Genomic DNA, 10837 nt, shown 5'->3' on the forward strand with positions numbered 1-10837 from the left:
GAAACTGATGCAAAACATAAAAATATAGAAAATCTCTAATATGTTCCCATGATATAGTATTACTTGAAATATAAACTGGGCAAACTCAGCAAAAGACAATTTAATCAAGTTTCAAAATAGGTACAGAAGTTCTAATAGAATATAAATGGAATCCAGAATTTTATTAAATAATGTTGGTATATATATGTATTATGAGCATAAATGTAACTGAAGATGAAAAATCTGTTAATTATATAAAAGGTTAAAAGTGACCGTTCTCTTTGATTTTGAAAGCAAGAATTGTCTAAACAGATGTGTATTTGCATCTACATTTGCCTACACTTACATTTATATATCTATATTCTTTTTTTTTTTGAGACGGAGTCTTGCTCTGTCCGTCAGACTAGAGTGCGGTGGCACGATCTCAGCTCACTGTAACCTCTGCCTCCCGGGTTCAAGTGATTCTCCTGACTGAGCCTTCCGAGTAGCTGGAACTACAGGCGCATGCCCATATGCCCAGCTAATTTTTTGTATTTTTAGTAGAGATGGGGTTTCACCCTGTTAGCCAGGATGATCTCAATCTCCTGACCTGGTGAACTGCCCACCTTGACCTCTCAAAGTGCTGGGATTACAGGTTAGACCCACCGCACCTAGCAGCTTTTAAACATTTCCTTGATAAGCATTCAACTGAATACACAATTTAGTCTGGCTCAGTGAATCTACATATCTAAAAACAGTGCTGCCGGCGCGGTGGCTCAAGCCTGTAATCCCAGCACTTTGGGAGGCTGAGACGGGCGGATCACGAGGTCAGGAGATCGAGACCATCCTGGCTAATACGGTGAAACCCCGTCTCTACTAAAAAATACAAAAAACTAGCCGGGCGACGAGGCGGGGCCTGTAGTCCCAGCTACTCGGGAGGCTGAGACAGGAGAATGGCGTGAACCCGGGAGGCGGAGCTTGCAGTGAGCTGAGATCTGGCCACTGCACTCCAGCCTGGGCGGCAGAGCAAGACTCCGTCTCAAAAAAATAAAAAATAAAAAATAAAATAAAATAAAACAGTGCTGAGGAAACAATTGGATGTGCATTTGTCTCAGGCGAGGCTCAGAGAAATGACTTTTGAGTTCTGTCTGTAGTTTGTTCTCAAGGAATTTCCTTGTTGGCTAATTGTAAAGAAAGTATGTAGCTTTTTTTTTTTTTATCTTTGTAGCTATCTTATTTAGAAATAAAATGGGAGGCAGGTTTGCCTGACATAGTTCCCAGCTTGACTTTTCTAGTGGCTTAGTAATTTTGGCATCAAGAGATTTATTTTCCTTTAACAACAGAAACCTCTTTCATTATCAAGTGTAGAGGAGAATTAAAAAACTCGTAAATGCAAATATAATTATTGCTACATCTTTCAGAATAGCCCATCCTAAATTATTTTTTTGTTTGAGATGCAGTCTTGTTCTGTCGCCCAGGCTAGAGTGCGGTGGCACAATCTCAGCTCACTGCAACTTCCATCTCTTGGGTTCAAGCGATTCTCCTGCCTCAGCCTCCTGAGTAGCTGGGATTTCAGGCGTGCGCTACCATGCCTGGCTAATTTTTGTATTTTTAGTAGAGATGGGGCTTCCCCATGCTGGCCAGGCTGGTCTCAAAGTCCTGACCTCAGGTGATTCACCCGCCTTGGCCTCCCAATGTGCTGGGATTATAGGAGTAAGCCACCGCACCCAGGCCAGAATAGCCCATCCTAATTTAATTATCATTTACTATAGACTTTTTTCATAATTTTATAGTGGATCTTAATGTCGGAGGCATTCAAACCAGAACAACTCAATCCTGAATAGCAGCTGTGTGAAATATGCTGAAGCCTACTTGGCTGCATCCCCATGTTTGGCATTCTTAGTCACAGGATGAGATAGGAGGTCAACACAAGATACACTGCACTTATCAATTTGTCATAATCTTCTCTGTTAGCAGGGTGCAGGAAGAAACAAAGAATCACATATTTAGGTCATGGATACAGAGATATGTCACAAAGCTCCTGTGGTTAGGGTCAGGAAAGAAGCTTCCCATCCCCTAGATGTTGGTCTCAGCAATATATCACAATACCCAAATTATGTGAGACCCAGGAAAAAAGGAGAGTCACATCACCTAGGTGTTGGGTCCAGTGATATTTCACAATTATCCTTTGTAGCAGGTTCTAGTCAAAAAAGGAGAGTCACAACACTTAAGTGACAAAGAAAAAAGAATATGTCATAATACCTTTCTGAACAGAGCCCATGCAGGAGACTCATAATACCTAGGTGTTGGACCCAGCCATATATATCACAATACAAAATGTATGCAGAGATCAGGCAGAAAAAAAAAAAAAAAAAAAAAGAGTCATATCTTGGGCAGAACCGAGGCATTAGAGAGTCACATCACCTAGGTTCTGGGTCCATAAACGTCACAATACCCTCTGAGAAAACAGACTTGGCAGAAGACTCACATCATCTAGGTGACAGGAACAGAGATGTCACAATGCCCCGTGTGTAGGACTCAAAAAAAAAAAAAAAACCCACAAAGATCACATAACCTAAGAGCTGGGCACAGCTACATATCACAAGCACCCCAGTGGACAAGGCCAAAGCACGAGAAAAGAGTCACATCACGTAAGTGCTGGACTAAGTGATATGTTACAATCCAAACTGTGAACACATCCCAGGAAGAAGAGGAGTCACATCATCTAAGTAATGGGCCCAGAGATATTTCAAAGTAACCCCTGTGGAGAGAAACCAGGCAGAAGAATCACATAGCCTGTGTGCTAATCCCAGCGGTAAGTCACTCTTTTATGGGAGCATAGCCATAGCTGGAAGGAAGAAGGAACACATTATTTAGGTTCTGGGCCCAAATATATGTCACAATCTCTCCTATAGGGAAAAGCCAGGTAAGAAAGTCACATTACATAGGTGATGGGTTCACAAATATGTCACCATGCCCACTGTGGGCAGGAGGCTCACATTACCTTAGTTTTGGGCCAAACAATATGTCACAATGCCTGATGAGGAAAGTGCTGAGAAAAAATGTAATATGGTTTTGTGTTTAGCCCAGCAGTATGTCAAAATCTACATTGTGAGCACAATGTAGGTAGAAAAAGCAGCATCACAACAGCTAGGTGCTGGGCCCAGTGATAGGTAACTATTCTTTCTGTGAGCAGCAACCTGGTAGAAAGAGTTGCATTACCTGGGTGATGGGTGCACAGCTAGATTATAATGCTTCCTGCAAGCAGGACCCAGCAAGGAAAGTTACATCACCTGGATGTTGCATATAGCAATGTCACAATGGCCCATGAAGGCAGGGCACAGGCAGGAGAGTCACATAACCAGGGTGTGGGGCTCAATGATATGTCACAATGCCCCCCTGTGGGCAGTGCTGAGGCAAAAGTACAGAGTCACACCACCTAGGTGTTGGATTCAGCAATGTGTCACAATCTGATCTGTACACTAGGTACCAGGCAGGAGATTCAAATCACTCAGGTGCTGGGCAAAGGTATATGTCACAATCACAGTCGCAAAAAAAATGTGTGAATGAACAATCCCACACATCCCATTTCTAAGTATTAGAGTCAACACATTTTGTATGTTGAGTCCAAGTACACGAGTCACAATCTCAATGGTGGACTGGATACATGCATGAGAGCCTCAGTCTTTGCTGTGGACTGGGTCCCTTAGTGGAGTCACAGCCTCACAGATATGCTGAATCTTGGTTTGAGAGTCACCAGCTCACGTGTGAACCCAATCCACATTTGAGTCAATTTTCCAATCACCTCCAGGTGTAAGATTCAGAACTTCAACAGTGAGCTGTGTTCATGTGGAAAGTTGTTCATTTTTCCTGTTGGCTGGGTGTGCACATGAGTGTCACAATGTCATTTGTGTGCTAGGCCCTGTTACAGAACTCTCTGTACCACCTGAGGGCTTTGTACAATATCCATGATAGTCACAATCTGCTGAGACTTTTTTCTAATACAAACTCATAATGATACCTGTGGACCTAGGCTCATGCATTAGAGTCAACATCTCTCCAATTGGCTGGGTCTAGAGAAGAGTTCTCACCTGCCTATGAGCTGGGTTTAGAAATGAGTCACCAGCTTAACTGTTGTCACATGATTACATGACAGTCACAATTTTTACTGTGGACTCCATTCACGTGTGAAATTCAGGATCTCTCCAGTGGGCTCTGTCCATATTTGAGGGTGACAATGCCAACATTTGGTAGGTTGTGCATCTCAGAAACAGTCTCACCTGTGTGCTTGGCCCTATGATAACGCTCTCTGTACTGTCCAAAGACTTTATACAAAATGTCAAGGAATGGTAATCCTTTGTTCTTACCTAGAGAAAACTAAGACTTTACCCATTTCTCTAAGTCTAGCTACCAGCACCAGTATCTCTGCTATTGACTGGTTTGTAGTATGAGTATCATCATTGCAACTGTGAACTGGGCTAAAGTGTATGTCACAATCTAACCTGTGAGTAGAAAGCAAACGGGAGAGTAACATCACCTGCATGCTGAGTTGGAAATACGTCACAATTTTTCAGGACAAGGACCACGCAGGAGAGTCATATCACCTGGTTGCCTGTCCAGGGTTATGTTACAATTCCTTCTCGAAAGCAAGGCACAGACAACAAAGTCATGTTACTTGGATGCTGGGCCTACCTATGTCACAATTCTCTCTGGAGGCAAGGCCTGGGCATAAGAAACACAGCACCTGGTTGCTGAACCCAGAGATGCGACACAGTCTTTCTGTGGGCAGGGTACAGATGGAAGAGGAGAGTCACACCTCCAAAGTAATGGATGCACAGATATGTCACAAGGTGCTTCCGATAGACAGGGGCCTGGCAAGAGCTTTTTACCCATTTGGTTTGACCCAGTGATATGTCATAATACTCACAATACAAGGGGCCCAGGTTAAAGAGGAGAGTGATAGATGTAGAGGCCAGTGATATGTCAGAATCCTTCCCTTTTACAGGGTTCATGTAAAAAAGAAGAGTTACATCACTTAGGTGATAAACTAAAAGATATGTCATAATTCCTCTATTAGCAGGACTCATGCGAGAGAGTCACATCACCTAGCCATATTTTAATATATACAATACATAATCTGCCAACACCTAGGTGAAACAAATTGTGTATACTGAAATATGGTGGGGTCCAACGCCTAGGTGATGTGACTCTCCTGCATGGGCCCTGCCAATAAGAGAACTATGACATATCTTTCTGTTTATCACCTAAGTGATGTGACTCTCCTTTTCTACCTGAAACCTGTAGTAGGAGAGGAGAGTCACATTACCAAGGTGCTGGGCCCAGTGATAAATCACAATCCCTGGCCAGGCACAGTGGCTCACACCTGTAATCCCAGCACTTTGAGAGGACGAGGCTGGCGGATCACCAGGTCAAGAGAACGAGACCATTCTGGACAACATGGTGAAATCCCGTCCCTACTAAAAATACAAAAATTAGCTGGGTATGGTGACGCATGCCTGTAGTCCCAGCTACTTGGGAGGCTGAGGCTGGAGAATCACTTGAACCCGGGAGGCAGAGGTTGCAGTGAGCTGAGATCGTGCCACTGCACTCCAGCCTGGCAACAGAGCGAGACTCCTTCTCAAAAAAAAAAAAAGAAAAAAAAAATCACAATCCCGCCTTGGGCAGAAACCAGGCAGTGGACGAGGGTCACATCACCTTGTTACTAGGTCAAAAAATATGGCACAATATTTTCTGAAAAAAAGGGGCCCATGCAGCAGAGTCACCTCATCTAAGAGAGGGCTCCAGAGACATGTCAAAATGCCCTATGTGGGTAAGGCTCATAAAGAAGAGTCACATAACCTAGGAATTGAGCCTAGTTATATGTCACAATCACCCCAGTGGGCAGGACTGAGGCATGGAACAAAATTCACATCTCTAATGTGGGCAAGTCTCAGAGACAAAAGGAGAGTCATATAAATGTCACAATGTCCTCTCTGGACAGGAACCAGGCAGAAAAATCACATAACCTGTGGTCAGGGCCTAGTGATACGTCACCCCCTCTTCTGTGGTCAGGGCCCAGGCAGGAGAGAAGAGTGACATCACGTAGGTGCTTGGCACAGACATACTACAATGTCTCCTAGGGAAAAGTCCATGTAAAAGTGGAGAGTAACATCAAATAGATGGATACAGAAATATGGCAAAATGTCCCCAATGTCCCCTGAAGCCAGGGTCTAGTGTAATAGATTCATGTCATCTGGGTTGTTAGACCCAGTATGTCACAATAGCTCCTTTGGCATGGCAACAGAAAGGAGAAACATATTACCTGGTGGCTGGCCAGTGATAGTTCACAACGCCCTCTGTGCAGCGACCAAGGCAAAGAGATAGGGTCATGTGATCTAATGCTGGGTCCAAGCAATATGTCACATCCATCTGTGTGCTGGGCCAGGTAGGAGAGTCATATTGCTCGCCATTCTGAGCAGAGGATGTGGTCACAATCACCCTGCCAAAAGACCCAGAAATGAGATAAATAATTCTTCACATGTCTTCATTCTAGGTATGGAGTGAATACCATTTGAATATTGGGTGTAAGTACACAAGTCACATCTCAATGTAAATTAATTCATGCATAACAGTCCTCAATCTCATTCTGCAGAACTGTGTCTCCTCAGTAAAAATCATAGCCTTGGCCAGGCGCGGTGCCTCACACCTGTAACCCGAAGCACTTTGGAAGGCCGAGGCAGGTGGAATCACCTGGAGGTCAGGAGTAAGAGTACCAGACTGGCCAACATGTCGAAATGCTCACTCTTACTCAAATAACAAAAATTAGCCGGAATGGTGGTGGGGGGCCCTGTAATCCCAGCTACTTGTGGGGCTGAGGCAGGAGAACACTTCAACTGGGAGATTGGAGTGAGCCAAGAGTCCTGCCATTGCACTCAGCCTGGGCAACAAATGAGCAAAACTTCAGCCTAAAAAAAAAAACACAAAAAAACAAAACAACAAACAACAAGAAAACATAGCTCACAGGTGGTGCCTGAATCTTGACCTGAGCGTCATCAAATCCACCTGTGGACCAGATTCACCTATAAGATCATTTTGGCCGGGCGCGGTGGGCTCAAGCCTGTAATCCCAGCACTTTGGAAGGCCGAGACGGGCGGATCCATGAGGTCAGGAGATCGAGAACCATCCTGCTAATACGGTGAAACCCCCGTCTCTACTAAAAAATACAAAAAACTAGCCCGGGCGACGAGGCGGGCGCCTGTAGTCCCCAGCTACTCGGGAGGCTGAGACAGGAGAAATGGCGTGAACCCGGGAGGCGGAGCTTGCAGTGAGCTGAGAGCCGGCCACTGCACTCCAGCCTGGGCGGCAGAGCAAACCTCCGTCTCAAAAAAAAAAAAAAAAAAAAAAAAAGAACTTCAGAAGTAGGTTATATTAAGGGAATGACAATATTTACTGTCAGCTAGTTGTGCACATGAGTGTCACAATGTCACCTGTGTGCTGGGCCATGTAAGGGCACTCAATGTATTACCCAAGGGCTTTATACAATATGCAGGAAAATCGAATCCACTCTGAGATCTTTGTGATCGTATAAACCCATGATCGTACCTGTGGCCCTAGGCCCAGGTATGAGAGTCAACATCTCTCCAATTGGATGATCCATATAAGAAAGTCCTCACCTGCCTATGGGCTATGTTGAGAAATGAGTCATCATTCCTACTCTGGCGATGTTTGCACATCACAGTGATAATTCCAACTGTGGACTGCATCTGCATGTGAGATTTAGGACCTCATCAATAAACTTTGTCCGTACTGAGGTTACAAGTATAATGATTGGCAGGGTGTTCATTTAAGAAACACAATCTCAGGCTGGGCACGGTGGCTCATGCCTATAATCCCAGCATTTTGGGAGGCTGTGGCAGGCGGATCATGAGGTCACGAGTTCGAGACCAGCCTGACCAACATGGTAAAACCTCATCTCTACTAAAAATACAAAAATTAGCTGGGCGTGCTGGTGCACGCCTGTAATCTCAGCTGCTCAGGAGGCTGAGGCAGGAGAATCACTTGAACCTGGGAGGTGGAGGTTGCCGTGAGCTGAGATCGTGCCACTGTACTCCATCCTGGGTGACAGAGGGAAACTCCGTCTCAGAAAAAAAAAAAAAGATACACAAAACACAATCTCATCTGTGTTTCTAGTTTGTGATGACACTCTCTGTGCCACCTGAGAGCTTTTTTATAATATTTGAGAGAGTGGTAATTCTCTATGACCTTTGCAAAAAAAAAAGGAAACTTAGAATCATGTTTGTTTTCCCAAGCCTAGCTAGGCAAGGTGTATCTCTTTTATTGCCTCGTTCAAGGTATAAGAATCATCATAGTAATTCGTAAGCTGGGGCAAAATATATGTGACAAGGGCTGGGTGCAGTGGCTCACGCCTATAATCCCAGCACTTTGGAAGACCAAGGCAGGTGGATCACGAGGTCAGGAGATCGAGACCATCCTGGCTAACACGATGAAACACCATCTCTACTAAAAATACAAAAAACTAGCTGGGCATGGTGGCAGACACCTGTAGTCCCAGTTACTCAGGAGGCTGAGGCAGGAGAATGGCGTGAACCCGGCAGGCGGAGCTAGCAGTGAGCCAAGATGCCACCACTGCACTCCAGTCTGGGCGACAGAGCAAGATTCTGTCTCAATAAAAAGAAAAAAAAATTACAAATATATATATATATGTGTGTGTTACAATGTTACAATTACATTGGGCAGGGAGTGAGCAGGAGAGTCACATCACCTGGGGCTGGTCTAGAGATATGTCACAATCTTTTTTGAGGGCAAGGACGAGACAGGAGAGTCATATCACCTAGGTGGTTGGCCAGGGATGCCTTAACATCTCTTCCTATAAGATGGGCACAGGCACTGGGCGTGGTGACTCATGCCTGTAATCCCAGCTCTCAGGGAGACAGAGGTGGGAGGATAGCTTGAGCCCAGGAGTTCGAGACCTGCCTGGGCAATATAGTGAGACCCCATTCTCCACAAAAAGGAAGAAAAAAAAAAAGAAAAAAAGAAAAAAAAAAGATGGGCACAGGCAGGCCGGGTGTGGTGGCTCATGCCTGTAATCCCATCACTTTGGGAGGCCGAGGCGGGTGGATCACCTGAGGTCGGGAGTTCAAGACCAGCCTGACCAATATGGAGAAACCCTGTTTCTATTTAAAAAAAAATACAAAATTAGCCGGGCGTGGTGGCATATACCTGTAATCCCAGCTACTAAGGAGGCTGAGGCAGGAGAATCGCTTGAACCTGGGAGGCGGAAGTTGAGGTGAGCCAAGACTGCGCCATTGCAGCAACAAGAGTGAAACTCCATCTCAAAAAAAAAAAGATGGGCACAGGCAGCAAGTTACATCGCCTGGGTGCAGGGCCCAACAATATGTTACAGTGCTCTCTATGAGCAAGACCCTGAGAGGTGAGACACATTATCTGGTTGCTGATCCCAGTGATATGTTACAATGTTTTGGCAGGGCATGGTGCATGTAGGTGAGAAAAGTCACATATTATAATTGATAGATATCAAAATATGTCACAAGGCCCCCTGTGGGCAGGCCCAGGCAGGGGCCTCCCATCCCCTAATGTCAGACCCAGTAATGTGTAACAATACCCAAAATATGCAAGGTCCAAGCAAAAGATGAGAGTTACATCATCTAGATGCTGGGTCCAATGATACATCACAATCCTCTTTTGGCAGGGCACAGGCTGAAGAAGAGTCACATCACCTAGGTGATGAATGAAAAGATATGTCATAATACTCTCATGGCCAGGGCTTATGTAGGAAACTCCTTGGTGATAGACCCAGCTTTATGTCACAATACAAAATGTATGCAGGGGCCAGGTGAGGTGGCTCACGCCTGTAATCTCAGCACTTTGGGAGGCTGTGGCAGATCACCTAAGGTCGGGAGTTTGTGACCAGGCTTACCCACATGGAGAAACCCTGTTTCTACTAAAAATACAAAATTAGCCAGGTGTGGTGGCACATGCCCATAATCCCAGCTACTTGAGAGGCTGAGGCAGGAAAGTCACTTGAACCCAGGAGGCGGAGGTTGCGATGAGCCAAGATTGTGCCATTGCACTCCAGCCTGGGCAACAAAAGCAAAACTCCGTCTCAAAAAATAATAATAATAATAATTTGCAGGGCCCAGACAAGAGAAGAGTCCCATCATGTAGGTGCTGGGCCCGGTGATAAATCTAAATCTTTTTTGGTTCAGAGTCCAAGCAGTAGAGAAGTCATATCACCTAAATGCTTTATCCAGCAACATGTCACAACACCCGGAAAGGAGAGCCCAGGCAGAAAAGTCACATCACCCAGGTGAAAGGCCCAGGGATATTTCCTAGTGCTACCTGTTTGCAGGGCTCAGGAAGAAGACAATAGTGATATAACGCAGGAGCTGGCAGCACAATCACTACAGTGGGCAGGGCCTAGGCATGAGAGGAGAGTCACATCACATGGGTGCTGGGCCAAGCGATATCTCACATTTCCTACTGTGGACAGATTCAGAAATAAAAAGGAGAGACCTATTATTTAGGTGACTGGCCCAGAGTTATGTCACAATGACCACGTGAACAGGGACCAAGCATAAGAATCACATCAGCTGTGTGCTGGGCCAAGCAATAAGTCACTCTCTTTTCTGTTAGCACAACCCAGGCTGAAAGATATATTACAATCTGACCTATGGACAAAGCCCAGATAAAAGAGGAGAGTCACATAAAATAGTTGAGGAGCTTAGAGATATGTTAAAATGTTTTCTGTAAGCATGGTATAGGCAGGAAACTCACATTACTTGGGTGTAAAACCCAGCAACATGTCACAATGTCTTTTTTTTTTTTTTTTTTTTTTTTT

This window comes from Rhinopithecus bieti, unplaced genomic scaffold (assembly GCF_001698545.2).
Source record: "Rhinopithecus bieti isolate Rb0 unplaced genomic scaffold, ASM169854v2 scaffold_35314, whole genome shotgun sequence".
Classification (NCBI taxonomy): Eukaryota; Metazoa; Chordata; class Mammalia; order Primates; family Cercopithecidae; genus Rhinopithecus; species Rhinopithecus bieti.